This window comes from Diabrotica virgifera, chromosome 8 (genome assembly GCF_917563875.1).
Source record: "Diabrotica virgifera virgifera chromosome 8, PGI_DIABVI_V3a".
Lineage (NCBI taxonomy): Eukaryota > Metazoa > Arthropoda > Insecta > Coleoptera > Chrysomelidae > Diabrotica > Diabrotica virgifera.
In genome coordinates, this window is record NC_065450.1 from 93,446,260 (window position 1) to 93,471,546 (window position 25,287).

General features: G+C 32.1%; 1 protein-coding gene across 13 annotated transcripts in view; it reads left to right on the top strand.

Moving 5' to 3' along the window:
• Positions 1–2,899: 2,899 nt before the first annotated feature.
• The window catches only part of LOC114339291 (chromodomain-helicase-DNA-binding protein 7), a 281,299-nt gene continuing 258,911 nt past the window's right edge, over positions 2,900–25,287 (top strand). For 12 of the 13 annotated variants that reach the window (XM_050658452.1, XM_050658455.1, XM_050658458.1 and 9 more), the window contains exon 1: positions 2,900–3,155. The gene's annotated coding sequence lies outside the window, so the exon portion shown is untranslated. Of the gene's footprint in view, positions 3,156–3,345; positions 3,487–25,287 lie in introns of those variants that run through there. The other variant, XM_050658453.1, reaches the window with a different exon arrangement.

Here is a 25,287-nt window from a genome sequence, read left to right on the forward strand (position 1 = left end):
ACAGAGGACCAGATGCCGACTCCGACCATTACATGGTGGGTATCAAAATGAAGCAACTGATACCTGAAAACAAAAACAAAATAAAAGAAAAGAAATGTATAAATAAACCAATTCGGTTTGCAACAAAAAAAGAGCAAGAAACATACAGAGAAACAATGGAAAGGGAACTAAAAAAGATACAAATAGAAGAACAAACGGAGAACAACTGGGAAATCATAAAGCAAATAATGAACAAAGCAGCAAAAGAATGTAATAAACAAGAGATTAAAAAGAGGAAGGAGTGGTTCGACATAGAATGCCAAAAAGAAATAGAACTAAGACAATCATTAAGGATGGAAATGATCAAGAAAGAAACAACAGAGACGCATGATAGATATATAGAACAAAGACAAAAAGTAAAGAGGTTGTTGAGAGAAAAGAAGAGAAAACACTTAGATAATAAGCTAAAAGAAATAGAAGAGAACTACAGAAATAAAGAAATAAAAAACCTGTATCAAGGTGCCAGAAACGAGAAAAGAGGATACCAGCAAAAACCCATATTCGTTAAAAACAAAGCTGGAGATAATATAAGCGGCGAAGCAGAAATAGTAGAGAGATGGAAAGAGTATTTTGACGAATTACTAAATGGCAAGAATAAGCCAAACCAAAATGAATCCATAGAAGCAGAGACAGAAAATGAACAGTTAGAAGACATAGAAAATAATCCACCGAGCAAAGAACAAATCGAGGAAATAATTAGAAATCTTAAAAACAACAAATGCCCTGGAAGCGATAACATAACAGCAGAGATGATGAAATATGGTGGAAAATTGCTGAATGATTGGATACACAAAATCATAAAAGATATATGGTTAAAAGAACGAATACCAGAGGACTGGAAGGAAGCAATTATCTGCCCATTACATAAAAAAGGCGACAAAACAGAATGCAGTAATTACAGAGGAATAGCTTTACTAAATACCGTATACAAAATCCTAGGAAAATCAATAAAAGACAAACTTGAAAAAGAAGCTGAAAATATAATAGGCGAATATCAGTGCGGATTTAGAAGAGGGAGAAGCACAACGGACCAAGTATTCGTAATCAGAGAATTACAAGCAGAAAGCTATGAACACAACCTACCAACGATAGCACTATTCATCGACTTCCAACAAGCATACGATAGAATAAAGAGGAAGAAATTAAAAGAGGCGCTTGAGGAATTGGGAGTTAGCAGAAAGCTACGTAACATGATACATCTCACTCTGGAGAATACAGAAAACAGAGTCAAAATAAACAATCAATCATCAGAAAAATTTATAGTAAACGAAGGATTAAGACAGGGCGATCCTCTGTCATCTTTACTCTTCAACTTATGCCTAGAAAAAATAATGCGAGAAGCAAAAATCAATAGAGAAGGACTCATATATCAAAGAAGACACCAAGTTTTGGCGTTTGCGGATGATGTGGTGTTACTGGCAAGAGGAAAAAAAGAGCTACAGGAGATGGTACAGAGAATAGTAAAAGCAGCGAAGAAAATGGGACTATATATAAATTCAACTAAAACAAAATGTATGGAGTGGACAGATGGTCAGTTTAGGAATGGTCAAAAGTTTAAAGTAGAAGTAGAAGAAGGAACATCATACGAATTCGAAATGGTAGAAAGATTTACATACCTAGGGGCAATAATATCACGTAAACCTATCATTAAAGAAGAAATACAAGCTAGAATAATGGCAGGCAATAGAAGTGTACATGCGCTTAATGTAATGTTGAAAAGCAAGTTTCTATCAAGAAGGGCAAAAGTACAGCTATACAAAACAACTATACAGCCAATAGTAACATACTGCAGTGAGACATGGACAATGACAAAAAATAAACAAAATCTACTGGAGATCTGGGAAAGGAAAATACTAAGGAAGATATATGGAGGAAAAATAAGGGACGGTTTATGGATAAGAAGATCAAATGATGAGTTAAAACAATTATACAACCAACCTAATATAATAGGAGTGATAAAGGCTCAGAGACTTAGATGGCGAGGTCACATTGAAAGGATGCCAAACACGAGGACTCCAAAGAAGGTACTAAACTACACTATAACTTCAAGAAAGAGAAGAGGAAGGCCGAAAAATAGATGGAAGCAAGACGTCGAAAAAGATTTGGAAAGAATGGGGCTAGAGGGCCAAAAAAGAAAAATGAGTGACAGGAAGGAATGGAGGAAAATCACATATCAAGCCAGAGAAGAGCTCAGCACATAAAGAAACGTGAAAATGAAGAAAGAAAAAAAAAACAAACTTTTCAAGCCATGGGCCTCTAAGGCCTTTAGTGCTATTGTATATATATATATATATATATATATATATATATATATATATATATATATATATATATATATATATATATATATATATATATAAAACAAGGTTGATGATATATATATATATATATATATATATATATAACATATATATATATATATATATATATATATATATATATATATATATATATATATATATATATATATATATATATATATAATCCGAACTTTCCAATAATCCGGCACACTCTGGGTTTGGTAGTGCCGGATTAGTAAGATTCTACTTCTACTGCCAATATGTACTATTATTTATTTCATAGCCCTTCCAAAATGAACACCGCACGCCACTCCAATCGTTGAACTCGATAGGTGTCGATAGTACAAATTATAAATAAAATAGACCTATGTATTATAGAATACATTATTGTATTATACAGTATTGGTTGCTTATCAAATTTAGAAAATACAACGCAAATTGAAATGTTACACAAAATAATGGTAAAAATAATCGACTTCCTAAATATCAATAGACATCTGGAACAATGGGCGATCCGATATTCAAATGTTCGCGGGTAATGACACACGAAAGAGGGCGCGCCAGTCAATCAATCAACATCACAAGCGTAATGATAAAATGGAGTCTTATATCTGTGAGCAGTTTGTACACAAAATCTAATTAGTTTCATGTATATAATCAGTCGTAGACGTAAAAATAAGTTACCGAAAGTCGAATCAATTATAATTACTGCCATTAAATAGTTCGGGAAAGTGTGGAAACAGTGTAAAAGTGAAAATCGGATTTTGGATTTGCAGCAGTGCCTGACTGATACACACAATATCAACGGTGTTCATGGTAAGTTGTTTTCCGTTGCAACGTGATTTTGAGATCGCAGCATGTGCTTTTTGGTAATGTAAGATCTCTATATGGGTCTTAAAAAACATATTGCTAAAAGATCTGGATGTTTTGGGTGAATAATGTCGATTCTAAATCGCTATTGGTTCTTCGAAAATCAACATTTCTTCACAAGATATCACCTGATTGGTTGTGTTTCGACAACTAAATTCCGAATCGTATTATTCTAACCAATTAAGTAGTCTCTTTTTACTCATTATGGATAGTGTAACTGCCTGTATGTGTGTTCTAAATTGTAATTGAGAATAAAAGAAACCGAAAAAGACCTCAGGTGAGCATGCAGTTTCTTAAAAGCATTTATTTTGGGTAAAACAATGGTCACACTGTTGACCTTTGCTTTGATAGACACCGCAATGTCGCTAATTCAGAACCCAAGCGGTGGACATCTCTAAATGGCGGTCGTATCGTAACTTCGGAAGGTTCATTGTTCTCTATGCCGGCTAGATTGATAACTCACCCGTCACTCGTACAGATTTCTTATCAATCATGGTCTCACGCTGTAAAAAATAATAACGAACATTTAAGAGTGTTACAATACTTTTTGTCATCCGTTTTTTCTCCAATACATAGCCTCGATTTCGACTACTACTAATCAATTTTTATAATTGCTGTGCATCTTGCAATTAATTAACCAATACAGGCATGGAGGTTGTTGCTATTATACCTCGAATTAGATATAATTTCGAATTTCGTGAACGTACATTATATTTTTAGGTCGAATATATTGATTTTAATTAGCTAGTTGTTTGTTGGTACTGCTGCTGAGCTGCGGATAGCGGATATTATGATAATTCTTTTTTTAATTAATTCGTTTCGATTTCTGTGTGTCTGTCTTTGTCTCGGCGCTGCTCGCTCATCGGTGATTGGACCCAGGGGTGAAAAGTTGTACAGCTCATGGTTTTTTAGGAGACATAAGCGTATAGCTTTTCCCCTTTGGTTTTAATCCTCTCTAGATCAAGGAAGACGATTTCGACATTAAAAAAATATTTCCACTCAACATCGGTAGGTAAATGCATGTCATGTAGGATAAATTTCTGTTGTAAGATTGGAGAGACAAAATAAATAGAAAAATGAATGAAATAGTATATTTATGTCTTTTATCTCACTGCAAGTGCATGTGACACACCTTATTTCTGATTAATTAAGAATGTTTTGTTAAATTATGTCTTAAGAAATGTATAAATGGAAATTTTAAAATTGTGACCTCGTATTTTTAGTTGAAGAAATTAAGAAAAAAATGATTTATTTCTTAAAAATTCTTATGATAATGATGTGTTTTATTATAGGTAGTTTTAAAAAAATAACATTTACTAAAAAAGTTGCTGTTGTCTTTAGTGTTCAGGTTAACATAAATTCATGACAGCTTGATGTCTAATCACTGTTGGCAAAATCCAAGGTTTTTTGCAAAAAACCAAAAAAATAACAGGTTTTTTAGTTTAAACCAGGTTTATTTGGTAGAAAGTCTAAATACTTTAAAAATAATGAATATATTATTTTATAAAATGATAGTAATAAATATTGAAAAAATGATTATCCGTAAAGTGAGGCTACTTTGTGACACTTGTGTAGATTTTGTGATGATATAGTACATACACTTTCATTTTAAAAATATCACCTGAAAGCTCAATCTTTGCTCTATGTTCAGTGAAAACTAGAATGTGCTATGTTATAGAAATCAAGAAAATGTCAAAAAAAGTTGTCACAAAGTCGCCCCATGGGTGTGACACGTAAGTTTTTCTGCGATATTTATATGGAATTCTAACTGTGGTACAAAGAAACACCCGTACATTTTTTACAGACATTTTAATGTTAAATGGAGGTAACATATTGTGTTAAAATATAAATTTACTTTGGTAGAAATATCTTCTAAAAATTTTTCTTCAAAAATCAAAATTTTCATGCCAACCTAAAATTACCTGTTTTGAGGATGATCAAATCAGCTGTGACATGACAAGCGAAGTTGCACTAGGAACTTTGGTTATTGTTCCCTAGATAGTGCACATAGTCTATTATTGAGATAAAACATTTTAATTATTCCAGCATTTCTAATGGCTCGGCCAAGTTAATAAGTTTAACTTTAGAGGCCACTGTCACAAAGTAACCACATGTGTCACAAAGTAGCCTCACTTTACGGTAAGACAACTTATATTTTTATTGACACACAAAAATTAATATAACAAAAAAAACATCTTTAAATGTTCAAAATCCTCTCTCCAAATCCGACGCATGCATAAGGATCTCACAATGTTTTATAATATACTACACTCGCAATAATTTTGGTCCTCAACTATCGGAGAAAATTAGCCTCTATGTTCCCAGTAGACAAACGAGGCTAAATCAACCTTTTTACATTAGACCCCATCGCACTAACTACGGACACAACTCCTTCATGTCCAGAACACCTAAGTTTGCTAACCAATATTCGGAGGCTTTAGATTGTTATAGTTTTCCAAATGAATTTAAAGCTCAGCTTAAAAACTGTATGTGATAACTTGATATCCTTGTGTTTTGTACATTTTTTGTTAATGTTTGTTATTTATTTAATGTTCCTAGTTTGTATGATTAAAATTTTTAAATTTACTTTAGGTTAGGTTATAAATCTCTTGTGATTAATGTTTACACTGTATTTTAATTGGGTGATTGCCCGTTGATAAATAAATAAATAAAATAACTAAGTTCGAAAATACAAAAATAGAATTTATTTACATATGATACCAAACCCTTTTTTCAGTGCGCCATTAATTTTGAGTCCTAGGATTTTAAAAATGTAGCAAATCGTTACATGATGTTTTAGTTTGACAGTTGTCAGAATATTTATATGCTTCTTTTCATGAGCATTTTTCAATGCGTCACAAATGATGGAAAAAAAGGTACGTCCGAGATAATATACATTTTAACGACATGACATTTTAGTTAAATCTGACAGTTGTTGTAAAATTTTATTTGCAATTTGGCATAAAAACAAATCAATTGTGTTTATTGCATTTATAAAATGGCATTTTCTTTGATTTGTATAGTCTTTTAAATTGTTCAGATTATATTCGTAGATATATTATTATATAATTAGCAAATTATTTTATTTTCGATTATAGTGCCATCTATTGACAACTAGAATAAATGTTATAAATGTCAGAGACCTGCGTTTTTTTCTGTCACATACAATTTAATGCGTTAGAAAGAAATCGACAAACTGTGACACACTGAAAGATCCTCATGAGAAAAAGCATAATAATATTTATACAAAAAGGTTTGTGCCAGAATATTAATATTTAAAATATTTTAATGTTAAAATAAATAAATATAAAATCAAATTTCACTATACAATGTCCGAGTATACCAATGAAATAAAATATTTATATTTATGTCCCCGAAAAATACTACCCTAGAAATTATAATGTCATATTAATAAAATCAAACAAGTTCAGCGTAAATTCTTCGTTATTATGCTTATAAGATGCATCTCACTGGTCAAAGTTATGAGTCTTTACTGCAAATTATTCGACTTGACTCATTACAGAGTCGTCGTCAACATAAAGATCTTTGCTTCTTATATAACTTAATTCATGGTCATAAATTCTGTATCCCACTTTAAAATAAAATTGGTCTACATGTACCTTCAAGAACCACCCGTTCTGTGACCACCTTCCACGAGGTCATTAACCGCACAAATTATGGTTCAAGTTCCTATCTCTCTAAAACTATTAAATTAGCAAACACATTATCTCCGCAAATTGATTTCTTTGTGAACGACTTTACTGCGTTTTCCACACAATTACATTTATACTTAACTTAATGTTCTAATTTCAAGACTGATTTGTCAACTACTGTTATTGTCTTTCTTCTAGGATAAGTTGTATTTGTCAATTTCAAAATGTTCTAGCTCTCAATTGTTAAATGAGAGCAAGTAATTTTATTCTTTATTATTGTTTGTTATGTATTTACCAATTTTGTACCTACTAGATCTTATTTTTCTAATTTGTGTGACATTTTAATTTAATTGTATCATGTACTAATGGACTTCGGTCCGTAAATAAATAATAAATAAATAAATAATTGTCATTTTACCATATGATTTGTGAAAATACTGTCACAATTGATTACTTCTGTGTCAAATTATCTCTATTTGCATCATTGATTGATTATCTATTTGGAGTTTTGTAATTGCCAACCAATTATACATTTTTAAGTATAAGTTGTTTTAATATGAAAATACCTGTCAAGGAATACATAATTTTCTAAGTTTAATGTATAATAATCACAGAGGTACATTTTTTTCTGTCACTTCCAACTGTAATGCATTAGAGCGAATTCGAAAATCTCTGACGCACGTTTGGGAAGATCTTCTGTATCTTTGTTTTCTTCATTTGCGGCAGCTGTATTAAAATATTTAAACAAATACTCCAGTTTGGAGGCTTTTGCTGTACCCAACCTGTTTCGGAGGTTTTTTCTTAAATAACCAGTTGGTTTAAACCAAGGTTTCAAGCATGTGGATTTAAACCTGCCAACCCTGTGTCTTAAGTAGTTCTCTTATGACAGCAGCTGTCGTGTTTAATTCTAGTATAAATTTAGGATGGATTTTTTTTTATAAAAATCAGTCTAATATTGACAAGGGAATGTCACATTCTGGTTCCTGTATAATTCATTATTCTCTGTTGTTTTCTTGATGAATTTCCAGTGATGTTTGTTAACTCTTTTTATACCTATGCAAGAGGTTTGTATTAGGTACTTAATCAGTGGTCCCTATTAAGTATAATCATTAATTGGTAAAATTCACACCATTTAGTTATCACCAAATGGTCATCAGTTGTTTCTTGAAAAGTGAGATCATTTTACATGTGCAATTGAATGTTTCCGTGCCGCAAGGGTCTAGAAAATCTATAAAATCTCCTGCTGCAAAGAGTTAAAAGATCTGCAGTTTCACCACTCTTGTTCATTAATGTTTCTCACTTTTGTTTACTTGTCTCTACAATTTTATTTTTTTAGGTTTTTTTACCTTTATACCTCAAAACAGGAAGTCTGTTGAGCCTAGTAATTATTTCTTGTGAGAAATTAAAGCAAAAGATCCTTACATTTGATGAAACATTGTTATCTGGAGCCAAGAGGGATGTTTCTTAAATTTTCTAAATTCTCTAAATCTCAATATCCTCTTCATCATGAAAATAGAAAACAGAAAATTGATTTTAACACATTTGCTGCCACTGATGTCAAAATGCGTTTTGTGCTACTTAAGTCAGGTTCCACAACCTGTGTAATTAAATTAAGTTATTTTCGTATTATCTCCATACAGAAGTGACTGAATATAAGTGGCAGTGAATGTGTTAAGATGTTTTAGTCAAATGAAAACCCAGTGGAAAGCTTGGACTGAGTATAGAACGGAATGGGACGTTTCGATGCCGCCGGTTCATCGCCGGCCGTTTCGATGCCGCCGGTTCATCGCCAGTCCATTTCATCGCCGTCATATCTCGCATTTCCTAGAATTCCTAATTAATACTAAAAATAACTAATAATTGTAACTGTCGAAAATTCGGAAATATATCAGATAGCGATTAATTGACTGGCGATGAATCGGCCGGCATCGGCATCGAAACGGCGGCGATGAAACGTCCTAGACCCGTATAGAACTGAAGTTATTTCCTTCTGACTTGTTATATTGACTACTTCGACCCCTACATAGAATAACGTTGTAACTAACATTTTTGGCGTATACCATAATGGAGTTATACCGTAACTGTAAAAATATTTGAATTATTTGTAGAATAACATAATAGCTACAGATACAATGTACAAATAATTATCATATTTCAAAAACTACTGTTGTTACAATTTTATTCGCTCACTGGCTGAAGTAGATAATGCAGTTACAAGATTATCCGACGAACTTTATATCTATATCCAAAACTGTAACTGCCACAGTTCAAAAACCTATCCTCTAATCGAAAAGAGTAGACTTTATTCGAAAACAGGAGTTCAACATTTATATAATTACTTCTTGTACTAAAAAATGTCACATCTTGCATATAAACAAAGAACTCAAAGAAATTGGTATTTTTTTTATCATTTCTGAAGAATATCATAAAGGCTGGTTACGTTATTTTTTGCAGGGGTCGATATTTTATCTTGAAATAAACCACAAAAATTATAATTAAAATCACTTATATATTTTATTGATGTTTTTATTACCGTCTGAAATACATTTTCAAAATTATTTCCAGAGTGGAAAATGGAATGTGAATAAAGTATGTAATATTGTGGGCAATTCCCCAAAAAAATAATAGGGTCAGTCAGGGTAATTGGAAACAGGGGTGATTGGAAACAGTACTCCGTACCGCTAGAAATGAAATATTGCAACAATATCACATACACAGAATTACAATTCCATCTTTGCTTATTGTGTGGTATGTTATTCATTTGTTTACAAACCAAGTGAATGTCCATTCTGTGCAATTTAAATTTGATTGTTTTTAAACACAAATCGATTTAGAACACTGCCAATATTTTAAAAATTTTATCTCTATATTAGGTACGTATAGTGTTTATATAATTTATAGCTACTACAAGAATATTTATATTGCCTACAATGTTAATTTGAATGTTATTTACTACAAGAAGTCAGTACCATAAGTGTTCACAATTACCCCCTTAAATCTTGAGCATGGGGTAAATGAAAACACCTGTTAGAGGTAAATGGAAACAATGTGAAGTAAATGGAAATCAATTTTTTTTATGGTAAGGTTACAGGTCTTGCCATTTTTAAAATGTCAAGGAAGTACATACGGAAGAGAGAACCAACGAAATGCTCTTAAAATTATTTAAAAATGAGGTGTCAGATGTTAAAACAAAAAAAAAATAACCTATAGCAAAATAACCTATATAACCAATATGCAAATTGAAGGATAAGTCTCTCTGAAAAATGACACCAAGATCCTTGACACTAGTGACTCTCTCAATCAAAAAACCATCCAAATTGTAATCAAAATCTACCATTTCCACTGATTGATGAAACTGGATAACCTGACACTTGTCAAGATTAATGACTAATCTGTTATTGTCACACCAATTCGCAAATAAGTCAAGATATTTCTGTAGCCTAGCACAATCAGAGTAATCCCGAACAGAACAACAACTTTATGTCATTGGCATATGCCAACACTTCGCAGTCAGTCAGTGATTTAATAGCATTGTCAATAAAAACTGCAAACAATAAAGGTCCCAAGTGTGACCCCTGAGGCACACCTGAGAGTGGAAAATATTCATTAGAAGTGAAACCATTTAGTTTCACACATAAAGACATGTCCCGCAAGTAAGTTTTCAACCAGCTAAGAAGTTATTATTGTCAGGGGGTGCATCTGAAATTCAGGGGATTGCATCTGAATCTATACATACTATCAACCAGTATAAAATATACAACTATACATGTAAGCTACCTTTCTTTCTGGAGAAGGGGTACAATTGCTATTTTGATAGGGTATTTTTTTAATATTAAAATAAAATATAATTCTAAAAAAGACATCTTTTTTTGTGAGATTTTCTACCTGTCAGCTGCCAGGCGATCAAAAAAATACGTCTGCATCAAAATGAAAGCAATATAGGTAAGCTGTAGTGTGAAAAATAAAGTATTTTCGATAGCTGTTTGCTTTCTTGTTCACAGCGATTCCATTCACTTTAGCAAAATCACGTGAGTTGACGATACCCATGTTGTTGTGCCTCAAAATGTTAGAGTATTTATTATATATTTTACATTTCTCAGATAATATCCTTTTATTAATTAAAAGAAGATACTATGAACTACAAAATAAAATTTGCCAATATGATAGAAAAAGAAATTTAGTATTACAAATATACCTATACGTATAAAAGTATAACAATATAAATTGAATTAATTCTGTATCCGAATCTTGTACTTCTTCTTCAAAGTCTTCATCTGAGCTAAAATACTCATTTTCTTCTTCTTTTTCATCGAACTCCCTTCGAGACTCGGATTTCTCTATATGATCTATATATAGTTATATGTGTTTATTGAATTAATTAAATCTTCTTTTTCTTCGTGTGCCTCATCCTTTCAGGACAAAGGCGATCATCACAGCCCGTTTTGTTCTGTCTGTAACGGTTCTGAAAAGTTCTATTTTTGTTTTTACACTCCACTACTTTAAAATTTTCAACCAGGATATGCGTCGTCTTCCCAGCTCTCTTTTTTTCTTCCACTTTCCCTTGTATAACTGATGGCACCAACTCATGTTTTTTATTTTTTAGTATGTGATCAAAGTAGCCGATTTCTCTTTTCTTCATAGTGTTAAGTATTCCTTTTTCATCTTTCTTAATGGTTCCGTGTTGGTTAAGTGTTGTGTCCATGACATTTTTCACATTCTACGATAACATCACATCTCAAAAGTGGCAAGTCTTTTTTCTGTTGCGTCCGTGATTGTCAGGTTTCGACTCCATATAAAGGGACAGAGAATATGTAGCAACATAATTAATTAATGTTTAAATAATTCAGTAAACCCATGTAACTATTTTCAGATCATATAGAAGAATCCGAGTAACGAGTGGTGTCCGACGAAAAAGAAGAAGAAAATGAATGTTTTAGCTCAGATGAAGAGTTTGAAGAAGTACAAGATTCAGACACAGAATTAATTTAATTTATATTTTTATACTTTTGTACTTATTATTTATAATAATAAATTTATCTTTTTCTATCATATTTGCAAAATTTTTTATAGAGTACGTATTATCTTCTTTTAACTAATAAAAAGATATATAAGAAATCTAAAATATATAATAATTACTCCAACATTTTGAGCCACAACAACATGGGTATCGTCAGTTCACATGATTTTGCTCCAGCGAATGATTTCGCTGCGAACGAGGATGCAAACAGCTATCGACAATACACTCTCTCTCTCACTGCAGCTTACCTATAGCGGTTTTCATTCACATGCACGCGTATTTTTTTGATCACCTGGCAGGTAAAAAATCTCACCAAAAATCCTGTCCTTTTTATTTAGAATTTGTATTTTTAATTAAAAAAAATACCCTGTCAAAATAGCAATTGCAACCCCCTGTCCGGAAAGAAAGAAAAGAAAGTACATACATATACTTCATCTAATTTACTAACCGTTGCATGTCAACCGCGTCATAGCCTGTGACGTCGCATGATACCAACACGAAATATTTAGGCGGTAGCTGTGTTCTTTTTTAGAATCCTTTTGCTGAGTACACGGGACTTACAGCCACTAGACATATTTTATTATATACGCGTAGAAATAATATTTGAAGATTTCTATTAATGTTAACCTAAAGAAATATACAATAATATGTTTCATTTAATTTGCGTTTTTATGAAGCACGTTTGTTCGGAACACACTGTAACTGTAATAGAACGAAGGTGACATTTTAGAATATATTGGTAACATTTATTTGACAGTTGCGGTGATGACACTTCATATTTGTTTATATTCTTTACTATAAGTATCTGTTTTATTATATTTACTGTTTTTATTATTTACTTTACTATAAAAAGATCCTCTACAATAAAAATATAAATTTCACCTAATTTTATCACGACTTAGAATAATCGAGGTATCTGACAACTTTTTTAGTTGTCATTGTAGACATATACAAAGAAACCTATGGGCTTCATGCCAACAGTTTGGAGCCGTTTTTTAATTATTAACAATGCAGTCCAAAAACGCTTGCACTGCAAATCTTAAAAGATTATAACTTAATTCTTGTTCTCTATTTCTTAAGTTTTTACTTATTTACATTCCACGTTTACAATAATTAGGTGATCTATTTGATTTAAAATGGATTCAGGCTTTTTTTATACTTTGGCAACTATGTCAACTTAGATCTCTGGCGTAGATAATGACGTGCAACGGTAAGTAAATTAGGCGGACTGTAGCTATACATGTATAGTTGTATTATTTTTTATACTGGTTCATCGTATGTATGTATATATTCAGATGCAATCCCTTGAATCCTGGGGCGCCCATGTAAGCATCTTGCAGAGATACAATCCCTCGTAAATCGCCTGGCTTGTTTATTTTGTTTATATTTAAATTTACTTTAAGGTCACCTCAAAGATATTTTTTTAATAACACTTTTTACCGTTTTTTTAACTTTGGGGGGTATTTTTGGAGAAAACGCTACCTTCCAGCCCGACCGGCATTTTTGTATTAGGCTATCATGGAAGAGTTACTGAAGAACTTTCAGATTGCCTAAAATACCTACCCAAAGATGTCTAACAGCTCTCGGACCATAATATTACCCTAGCCGCCCTAGCGAAATGAGCAAAGGGTCGATTCTCACTATAACCTCCCGTTTACTTTCCATACCCATTCCATATACCTCCCATTAAAATTCGATTCTCACTATACGTTCCGTTTAGCGTCGCATTTACTTTCCGCCGCCGTTTAAATATTGTATTTTGTTCCAGTTTGGTAACATTTATACAGTGATGTGGGAGGGAGTGGATATGGCATAAACGATGCTTTTGTATTTATTAAATGGGACCACTTGATTTGACACTATGATAAAGCAATATAGCAGCGGGCAGGTTTTTATATGTTATATATGGAATATAATATGTTATTAATTAATTATTAAACTTATTAATTATATTATAATTTTATACTTATAATATAATATAATTTTATATAGAACAGAATATACTATCAAAGAGTTGTTCCGCCATATTGCTTTCCCCTTTTTGTCTGTGAAACTGATCTCATCTAGTTCACCGCATGTCATATCCACTCTCTCAAGTTTTTGACAGCAATATTCGTATTTTTTTCCGGTGTGATAAAACGTGGACTGAAGAAAATTTAATATGATATTGGATTGAAACAATGATCTTCTTCCTTCTCTTTATAAGCTATTCTGCTTGTTCATTGGCGGATTGATACCTCTATGGAAGGTTGTCGCTCCATCTTTTGCTCGGTAGGCTGATACTTCTTCTACCGATTGGTGATTTATCTCTTGCTATTTTGACCACATGTGTCTCCCCATTCTGGTTATGTGGTTATTCCATTCTTCTTTCTATTTACTGTCCATTCGTTTATACATTGTACGTTATATTGTCTTTTAATGTCTTCACTCCTCTTTCGATCTCTCAGCATATTTCTTGTAATTCTTCTCAGTACTCTCATCTCTGCCGTTTCCAGTAGTCTTTGCATTGTGGCTGTATCGGGTTTTGTTTCTGATGCATATGTCATTATTGGTCTTACACTGGCTTTATACTTCTTTATATTTCTCACTTCTTTGTCCGGGTCTCTGTGTCTTGACAATGTAATTCCAAGGTATTTTACTGCCATTACTTGTTCAATACTCATACCATCAATTTCTACTTTACATCTGATTGGTTCTTCACTGATTTCTATTGTTTTAGTTTTCTGAGAAAACTAAAATGATGAAAACTAAAACAATAGTAATCAGTAAAGAACCAATCAGTATTGAACAAGTAATAGACCAGGGTAATAAGCTAGAAATAGACCATGTTCGGGACACTCAAAGATCCAGGTAGCTGACTACTTTTTTAGTTATTGTATACCTATAGGATGAAAACCTACCTGTTTCCTGCCTAGAGTTCGGGTCCGTTTTTTAATTATTAACAATTTAGTGCAAAAATCGCGATTTTTTCGATATTTTGCACCCCATTCAAAAGCTAAATATAGTTGACATAAAATTACAAAATTTAATTTTTTAGAACATTAAAAAACCTTCAAAATGCCGATTTTTGAAAGTTAAAAAATTAATTTGTTGCTACGCAAACTGCAAAATTAGCGAAAATCGTTATTTGTTAATAACTTTTACTAAAACTACCTTAGAACTTTAGTGTTTCACCAGAAGTTCGGTATTGGGGTACTTAACAAACCCTCAAAATTTGAGACCGATCCATTAATCAGTTTAAGAGTTATTCTAATTGTTTATCCCAGAGACCTTTATTTTGCAATAACATAAGACAGAAAATAATGAAGATAGGGCAATTCTGAGTATGTCAAATGAAAGCAGAAAACTGATACTATTAAAATGTACTAAAAAACGATAAAAAGATTATCTAATATAGTCAAAAATCCTAATTCCAAATTTGTGAAACTTTGTAGTTTAAAAACATTTAGAATAACTTAAAAAATATGGTCTATAGAAAAAGTCATTTTACATATTAGAAAAGCTGGTATTTTACACGAATTTTTAAAAATGTATTTAAACTGGTGACTAGTCGTGGTAAGTGAAGGGGGAGCTGGGAGCCGACAAATGCACGAGTTCAAAAACTAAACAAAGCAACTTAAAACTACTATGGGTAATTCCACAAACATACGCCTGTTTTGGATTACTTCGACAACAAATATTTTACTGTGCAACATAAGAAGTACGAAAGTAAATGGCGGTAATAATTATTCCAATAAACAATAATGTAATTTGCAATTTACTTTTGTTCTTCTTATTTTGCACAGTAAAATATTCGTTGCCGAAGTAATCCAAAACAGGCGTATGTTCGTGGAATAGGGTATATCATTTTCTATATCTCGGGATCTACTGAATATATTTTGATCGTTCTTTTTTTAATTTGTATGTAATTTTTCTGTACATTACAAATACAGTCGGAAAAATGAAAGAATACCCATGAACGAACATATAAAACACGCTGTATTATCCTGTCACCGTGCCACAAAGAAAATTGTCCAGTGCAAGTACATGTAACAATAATTATTACATGTACTTGCGCTGGCCAATTTTTTGTGTGACACGGTGACAGGAAAATACAGCGTGTTTTATATGTTCGTTCATGGGTATTCTTTCATTTTTCCTACTGTATGTAATTTGTCTAGACATTTATTAATTAATAAACAGTCTAATTTGTTTAAACAATTTTTGAAAAAATAATTTTTTTCCAAAAATCCATGATTTTAATCATACTATCCCTATTAATTATAGAAAAAGTTAAGGAATACTTTAATAAATAAATTATCTTCAATAAATAATTATCTAATAAAAATCATTTATTTATTAAAGTGTACTTTAACTTTTTCTGTGATCATTAATGATACTATGATTAAAAAATAGATTTGTAAAAAAAAATATTTTTTCAAGAATTGTTTAAACAAATTAGACTGTTTATTAATTAATAAATTTATAAACAAATTGCATATTTGTAATATACGTAAAAATTACAAACCAATTAAAAAAGAAAGATCAAAATCCATTGTGTTGATCCGGAGATACAGCAATAGAGGGTGCTGTGAAGGTATAATTTTTGTGCAATTTTTTTAAGAAAAAATACAAATCCCCTTCTTTAAAGTGGCATTAATGACATTCCTTAATTATTATAAACAAATTAGCTGTGAATTAAAAAAAACATATGGCTAACTTTGTCTCAAATGAGCCCAGGATTATTTTATTTGAAAATTCGTGTTAAAATAGTATCTTTTGAATATATAAAAATATTGTTTCTACAGACAACATTTTTAAAGTTATTCTAAATGTTTATAGACTACAAAATTTTAAAAATTTGGCATTAGGATTTCTGACTATGTTAATAATTTTTTTTATCTTTTTTTAATACATTTTGATACTATCACTCTTCTACTTTCATTTGGCATACTCAGAATTGCTCTATCTTCATTATTTTCTGTCTTATTGCAAAATAAAGGTCTCTGGAATAAACAAATAGAATAACTCTTAAACTAATTAATGGATCAGTCTCAAATTTTGAGGGTTTGTTAAGTACCCCAATATCCAAATTTGGGTGAAACAAAGTTTTAAGGTAGGTTTAGTAAAAGTTATTAACAAATAACCATTTTAACTTTCAAAAATCGGCATTTTATAGGTTTTTCAATGTTCTAAAAAACTAAATTTTGTAATTTTATGTCAACTATTTAGTTTTTGAATGAAGTGCAAAAAATCGAAAAAAATCGCGATTTTTGCACTAAATTGTTAATAATTAAAAAACGGACGCGAACTCTAGGCAGGAAACAGTTAGGTTTTCTTCCTATAGGTCTACAATAACTAAAAAAGTAGTCAGCTACCTAGATCTTTGAGTGTCACGAGAAAATCCTTGTTACCCTGGACTATAATGGAAATAAAATACTTTGATACTACATTGTCAAGCTACGGAGACCTGGACAAAGAAGTGAGAAATCAATTACAAAATGCAACTAGGCTAGTAGGATGTCTTAATAACACTATATGGCGAAACCGACATATTAACACTGAAATGCAGTCAAGAATTTATAAATCCAGTGCGACCAACAATGACATATTATGCATCAGAAACAAGACCGGATACAGCTACAACACAAAGACTACTTAAAACGAGACTACTAGAGATGAGAGTACTGAGAAGAATTACAGGAAATATGCTGAGAGATCTAAAGAGGAGTAAAGACATTACTTAGAAGAAAATGTAACGTGCAATGTATACATGAATAGACAGTAAATAGAAAAAAAAAAGAATGGAACAACCATATAACAGAATAGAGAGACACGTGTGGTCAAAATAGCAAGAAATAAATCACTAATCGGTAGAAGAGGTATCGGCCGACTAAGCAAAAAATTGAGTGACAATCTTCCATAGAGGTTATCAATCCGCCAATGAACAAGCAGAATTGCTTATAAAGAGGAATAAGAAGATATTGAATGAAGAAAATATTTTAATTCCTTGGCAACAGCCGCCCAAAATAATGTTGTGTTTAAATGTATTATCACTGTATTTTTATTTTCAAAATTATAAAGGCTTGTCAGACAAGTTCTATAAATTTTTTGTCGTTCATATTATTTATCTCAACAACTTCGGGCTTGTTTTCATGTAGGCGGTTTGCCAGCGGTTGACGCCGCGGTTAGCCGACGTTTGTATCCTACACATGAGAGCGATTGACTGGCGGTCTCATTCCTCCCCTAGTAAACTTACAACCGCGGCGGTTGTAAGTTTACTTGTAAACAATATTCCCCCCCCCCTATCCATACCCTACCCGACAAAAGTCACACCTTGTCGCAGAAAAAAAAATACGTGATTGAACCGCAAGGTAATAGCAATATTCACAGTATCCATACGGTACCCGATGCGTCGCCGAAATAGTTATTTTCCTAACAAGTGCAGAAAGTCACACTTTTCCGCACGCGACTGCAGTTTGCCGAACGACGCGAAGCGGGAGTTCGGCAAGCAGTCGAGTGCGGAAAAGAGACTTTCTGCAAGCGTTAGGAACAATATTTTTTCTGCGAGTCTTTAAAAAATGACCAAATCTTAAACAATTAATTTAATTAATATGAAAATACATACACAAATTAATTCTTTGACAAGGTTGTCAAAACCAGAGTTTCAGCATAATTGGTTAGCATGACGACGATCTTGGTTTCCATGACGACGATTCAAAACCACTTATTGTCTACTGATTTGACTTTCGAATATTATGTCAAAATTATTTTATTTCATCGAATTATCAGTAGTAATTGCACAAGAGCTCTAAAATTATTGAATTTTTCCCGAGTGTCACTTTGGCAGTTTTAATTTCACGAGCCGAAGGCGAGTGAAATTATGTCGAAAGTGTCACGAGGGCAAAAATTCTATATTAATTTTAGAGTTCGAGTGCAATTTGTTGCGATTATTTCATGAATAAAACTGTTCAAAACCAAAATTTTATTGTAATTTATATATGTAAGTACCAATTAGTGAAATTAAACACACAGTTGTTATAAATATGTATTTGACGGTTGAAAGTCATCACTTTATAATTTTTAAAACATTTGTCATTAATGTCACTGAATCTATTTTTTCGTAGCAACGAAGGGCATCTGACGTAATATGCTTAACGACGGGAGATTATCAAAAATTATCACCTTAATTTGCATGTCTGTAGCTTTCTATTGGTCAGAATCTCCTATGAATGAAATAATCGCGTTAATTTAATTAAAACATGAACACAATAAGATATATTTGAAATAAATTAGTAAATGATATCTAGATATCTAAATATTAGTTTATTGCATGTATTATAATTACTTTAAGGCCATATTAACATATCTAAATTAACACGCGTGCGGAAAAGTGAAACGCGTGCGGAAAAGTAACACGCGTGCGGAAAAGTAAAACTTTATAAACTAAAATGCGTGCGCGAAAGTAGACATTTTTGCACGCTCGTAGAAAAAATACTTTGCCGATACTGAACGCAAATCTTCGGGAATGGTAGGTAAACGGAACGGAAAGTGGGCATATACTATATGATTTGTATTTAATAATATTTTATGGAAACGGAATGCCACGGATATGGAAAGTAAACGGAAGGTATAGTGAGAATCGACATTAAAACGAAAGTAAAACGGAACAAGACGAGTTACTTAAGTTGAAATATCGCACTTGACTGATAACATAACGAAAACGATCGGAATGTTGCTGCCAGCGTTGCCACAGGTTTTAAACAAAATTTCGGTAGATTGCTCCTAATTTTTCGGTAGAAATCCTCTTTTCGTGGGTTTTATTTTTTGCTTCTTTTGCTATCTCATTGCAAAAAAGTGATACTTTAGGTATGAGTATTCAAAAATAAACTGCATTCATCATCATATAATGATTAATAATCACCATTCATCATAAAAATCATTTAAAGTTCAAAATCGGTACCAATACGTTAAAAAAGTATTTTCTCTGCTTTCTAGGTATAGAGCAATTTTCTTGATGCTTTAGTTTTGTTATAAAAGTTATAAAGAATTAATTTATAATAAAATAAAACTGCATATTTTTTCCTGTTGTAGACCTTTTAAAAAAAACTTACCACACGTGTACCTTTTAACGTTCAAAATACAAATACATATTCTCATTTGAAAGCTGTATAATTGTTTAAACAAGTTATTTGTGTTATAATAAATAACAGTTAAGTTATTAATATTTATAAGTTTCTACAAAAATAAGGGTTTTTTGCAATTATCTCGATCAATTGTTTATGTATTTCAAATTAGAAATTATTAAGATCTACAATATTTATTTGAAACATTTTTCTCTAAAATCTACAAGGAACGTTTTATAGGCAAAAAAAGATTTTTTACACTTTATAATCGTTTAAAAACAAAGCAAAGTCAGATATTGAAGCAATAATTGATACCGAGAAAATTTTTTAATGTTCTATCTACCTCGAAATACCAAGATTTCAGTATAAATAATAAAGTTAAAGGCGCAAAATAAGTTTCTCCTGTATATAAATACTATTTTTAGTTTGGAATTATCTTCTATATGAAAATAAGCCCCAAAAACATAATATAAAAGGACAAAAGTGGTCATAAAATTTTTACCCGTATCTGCTGAACATGTGTCACAAGTTAGTGAAAGCAATTCAAGAATTCTTGAAAATTGACTAAACACCATTGCCAAATCTATCTGCTAAAAAATTTTATAATAATTTTGATTTTTCGGTAGAAAAGAGAGAATTAGATAGATTTTGCAGGTATTCGGTAGATCTGCCGAAAAATCGGTAGTTGTGGCATCACTGGTTGCTGCCGGCGATGCGTCGATCGACAAACGCTGTACCCAACCTACGGCATTTATTGCTGACCACAGCTGAACACGACCTACGGTGTTTATTGATAATCATGGCCTATGTTTTGTATTGACTACGTGAAGTTGCCGGTGACTGACAAAGGCTGTATGCAAAATCTGGCTTAGCAGTAAGAGACCACAGCCTTAGCAGTACCCCTCCAGGGCTCCAGGTGCATCGGAGGTCGGTTCTGATTTCGTATTCGTGTTCAGTGACCCCAAATGGTCATCTAATATCAAAATCTGCCCATTAATATACTGATTTTGACATGTTTATGCACCTTTGGATGCATGTTGTGCACTTTAATGCAATTATGATTTATTTGCAATGATATGACGCCTTGCATCATCCTGAACACAATGCAAAAGGTTGGAAGTCTTCAAGTACTTAAAAATCGATTTATTGCGGTGTTTTTAGTGCTAAATGCCCTGGTCTATATCGAAATTCTCGTAGAAAAAATGTGGTTTTAATATTCATCAAAAATTATACATCGATTATAATACATTGTATCATATATACATCAATATACATCGAATGAAGATATTGATACATGCTATAAATCAATATTATATTCTCCAGGTTTTCTCCAAAAATTAAAAGAAAAGATACACTTACGAATAAAATCGAGTACGAATTAATATTGTTTTCACCAATTTTGAGAAAATGTGAAAACGTTGAATTATCCACGCCCGTCTGTCTGTCTGTGCGTGCACTCAACTCCTCCATCATTATACCAGGTAGAATGACAAATGAGGTGTCAAATGAAAGCTTATAAGCCAAGGTGAGAAATTTGACCTAGGCTGTCTGTCCGTCCGACCGCGAATATAACTATTATTGTTATTATTGTTTGTTTGTTACGAATAATTATAATTTTAATAAAAATGATTATTTTTCCAAGAACAAAGTATTTTTTCAATTTATTATCGCTTTTAAGCCGTACTAGTCAGCTGAATTACTTTCTTCTTCTTTTTCCCATTATGAGTTTGCCGTTTTCGTCTTCCATACCACTCTATTCTCACAGTCGCCATCTCTGAGGTCTATCTATCATAACATTTCCTATGTGAGTTTTCCATCTCACAGCAGGTCTTCCTCTCCGTCTTCCTCCCCGCGAGTCCCAGTCCAGTAATCTTTTCGGTCACCTGTGCTCCGGCATTCTTTGTACGTGGCCGTAAAATTTCAAGCCTCTACTTTTACTATTACCACAACTTTTTTCTAATTGAGCATTCTACTTCTATTCTGTTTCATATTTCCTCTGTCCTTATTATATTCTACCTGGTGATTTGTCGACACCTCATAAACTCCAATTCAACTGTTCGTATTTTATTTCGTATTATTGTTGCCACTGGCCATTCTTCCGCTCTTGTAGGGTAATATCGTTGATTGAAATATTAATAGGTACATCAATCAACGGTAATATTCAGCACTATGCCCTGAAACCTTTTTGTTTTCTTTAGTTAGTGTTCTTCCATATCACTCCATGGAGTGCTTTCGTGGCTTGTTTTCCCCGTACTATTTTTATTTCTATATCTTTCATACAAGTGCCATCTCGGTTTACCATTTACCCTAAATACTTAAAAGTCTTACAACTCTTACGTTTAAAGCAAGAAACCCATTATGAACGCCCGGCACGGCACAGCACAGGCCGGCACGTCCAAAAACCCATTTGTAACGGCCGGCACGGCACGGCACCGGAAAAATGATCATATATTTTAAAAGCTATCGTAAAATAAAAGTTTTTAAAAGACATAAACTACACAATTTTAATGAATATGCATCATGTTAAAAAAATGAATTCATGGTTAAAAGATAATGTACGTACCTGTCCATTGATCAAAATTTTCGGATATTTGTACCCATGTATTGTCCTTTTTCTTACTATCATGATAACTTGAGTCCGATGCATCATACAAAAATGGGTATTCTCTGACACTCTCAATGAAAAGTTCTTCCATATTATTTTATGTCAAAAGAAACAACGCGCTTTCAATTAAAAAATCAACAATATATCTGCTTATTACCAACAATTATGACGCACTGGCGCCAACTGGCCGTTCAGGCCGTTCGACTTCAACGGATTTTATTCTCCTCGGAGAATTTTGGCCGTTCCGTTTGCGTGCTGGCCTGTGCCGGGCCGAGCCGGCCGCTCATAATGGGTTACGTTGCATTTAAAACTATACAAATGAATTTGGACTGTCCTGTGCCGGGCCGGGCTGTGCCGTGCCGGCCGTTCATAATGGGTTTCTTGCTTAAATCAGCAACCAATCTGTAATCAATTACTTTCGACTAGGCTAAACTGGTTTATCCTGATTTAAAAACATACACTTCAGGATAAACTAGTTTGGCCTAGGCCTAACCATTGATTAATAACTACACATAGATACCTCACCTTAAGGTAAAACCGAATTCAATGTTAAACTCCGCTCACTTACACCTCTTTGCCCCTCAAGTCTAAGTACTAACTGGTTGGACGGTGGCGACATTTATTGAAATTTTTGCCAAGATTGAAAAATAAATTTGAGTTGCTTGGTTGGCGTAATAGACAACGATATAAGGGTAGTAATCAGCATTTTCACAAATAATTTTAACGCGATTGTAATCTCTATTTTGGAATTCCGATTTTACTTCAGATAAAACGCTAAAAATTGATTAATAAAAATAGTGAAGAGATTTCTTAAAAATTATTTAATTTATTAATACACCACAAAAAAACAACAAAATAGAAAATACATAATAAAATTAGCAGTGATAATTCACATGTAAATTATTTTTTGCAATTTGTAAAAGAAATTAATTTTTAGAACTAATGCGAAATAAAATATTTGAAAAGATAAATGCAGATTTTTGTTTATATTCGATTCAGAGTTGGACCACCATCTCCATATAGCTATTTCAGCATTCTCATGCCTCCTCAGTGAAGCTATGCAGCTATCAACTTCAAAATATTTGAAGTTGATATACAGAATTTCTTTCCAGATCTAACCCATTCACTCAAGGTAAAATATTGCAAAACCTCCGAATTTTAAAGAATCCATTGGATTGGCGTGAAAGGTATACACATATCTTGATAAAATGACAGGGAATTTCCAACATATAAACAGTTGAGGGCCATCTGCCTAGGAACAATAGGTAAAAGCTGATAAACGAACAGGATTAGAAAGTTTAAAACATCACTAATTAGATCATATTTTAGGAAAAAAAGATATTTATTATTTCTTGTTCTCAAGAAGTACTTTCATTATTGACAATATCGAAACATTTTATTATTAAAAGTCGAGAACAATTAAAAACCACGTTCATATTTATACGAAAGTGCTTTAAAAATTAAGGTATATTACTCTTGAGAAGAATTAATATTTTTTAACAAACTTGGTATACGACTCATAATATTTGACATCTGATTCTTTCATTTTGAGTTTTAGGACATGCAAGTTTTTATCAATAATACATTTTTCCCTAAACTGAATAAAAAAGTTTTCCATATGATTCCAAGGTTTTAAGACATACTGATATTGTTTTCCTCATATTATAAAATACTTGTTAATATCTACTGTATATAGAAACTAAAGCTAATAGTGTAGTTTAACATACAGTTGTCCACGATTATTTACCCGTGCGTCATTAATACCTGGCGAGATAAAACACATACTTTTGATCTAGCATCATTCTCTTCCACGCATGAAACTAAAGACAAACCAGCTACCGCCTGTTATTAAGTTAAAACACGTGTTATTTTTATGAACGCACTAGACTCAGTACATTGATAGTTTAGAATTACATACCTATATCAAAGATATAGGTAGAAAAAAAGACGTTTTCATATTTATTTTAAGTACAATTTGTGACGTTTCTGGTTTGTTTACTTTTGTGGCTGTCAGTCTGTTGAATTTTTTGCTGTTTATTTGTCGAATTTTTGCATTTTGAAGTTTGTTTACCTTTACTTTTATCGAAAATAAGTAATTTTCTGTGAATCTTTTCCCTTTTAGTTTTTTGTTTGCTTTCATTAACGTTATACCACTGACATTTGACATGTTTTTAAAAGTTTGATTTTTACCAAGAATTTTATAATTTTTCTTTTATGGTCTTCACAGCTTTCAAGCCAATTAGTAGTTAATAAAATATGCTTAGTCACATAGGTTCCAATTTTTTCAAAAACTGCATTATCTACTTTAAATAAATTAAAAGCCTCGTGAAACTTTTCTAACAATATTGTAGTAATAGTAACAAACAAATCTGATGGTCTCTGAAGAAACTTTATTTCTTCGTTTGCTCCATAATCTCTGAAAAGTAACATTAATTCGTGTTTCTGTAATAGAATTTTATTGTTTTTTAGCAAATCTTCCTGGCATTTAATACAATTCAAATTCTTTATAATCTTATAGTCAATATAACCAGCGACATAACAGCACACGTTTCTAAATTTGTTATGCTAGATTTGCTGGAATTTGCCGTGCTTAAAATTTGGTTGTCACTATTTTCCTTTTGCTTGTCTAAAGATTTTTCTACATGAACTGTTTGGGTTTCAATGGACTCGTCAGATATTTCGACGCTGCACAGTGGGG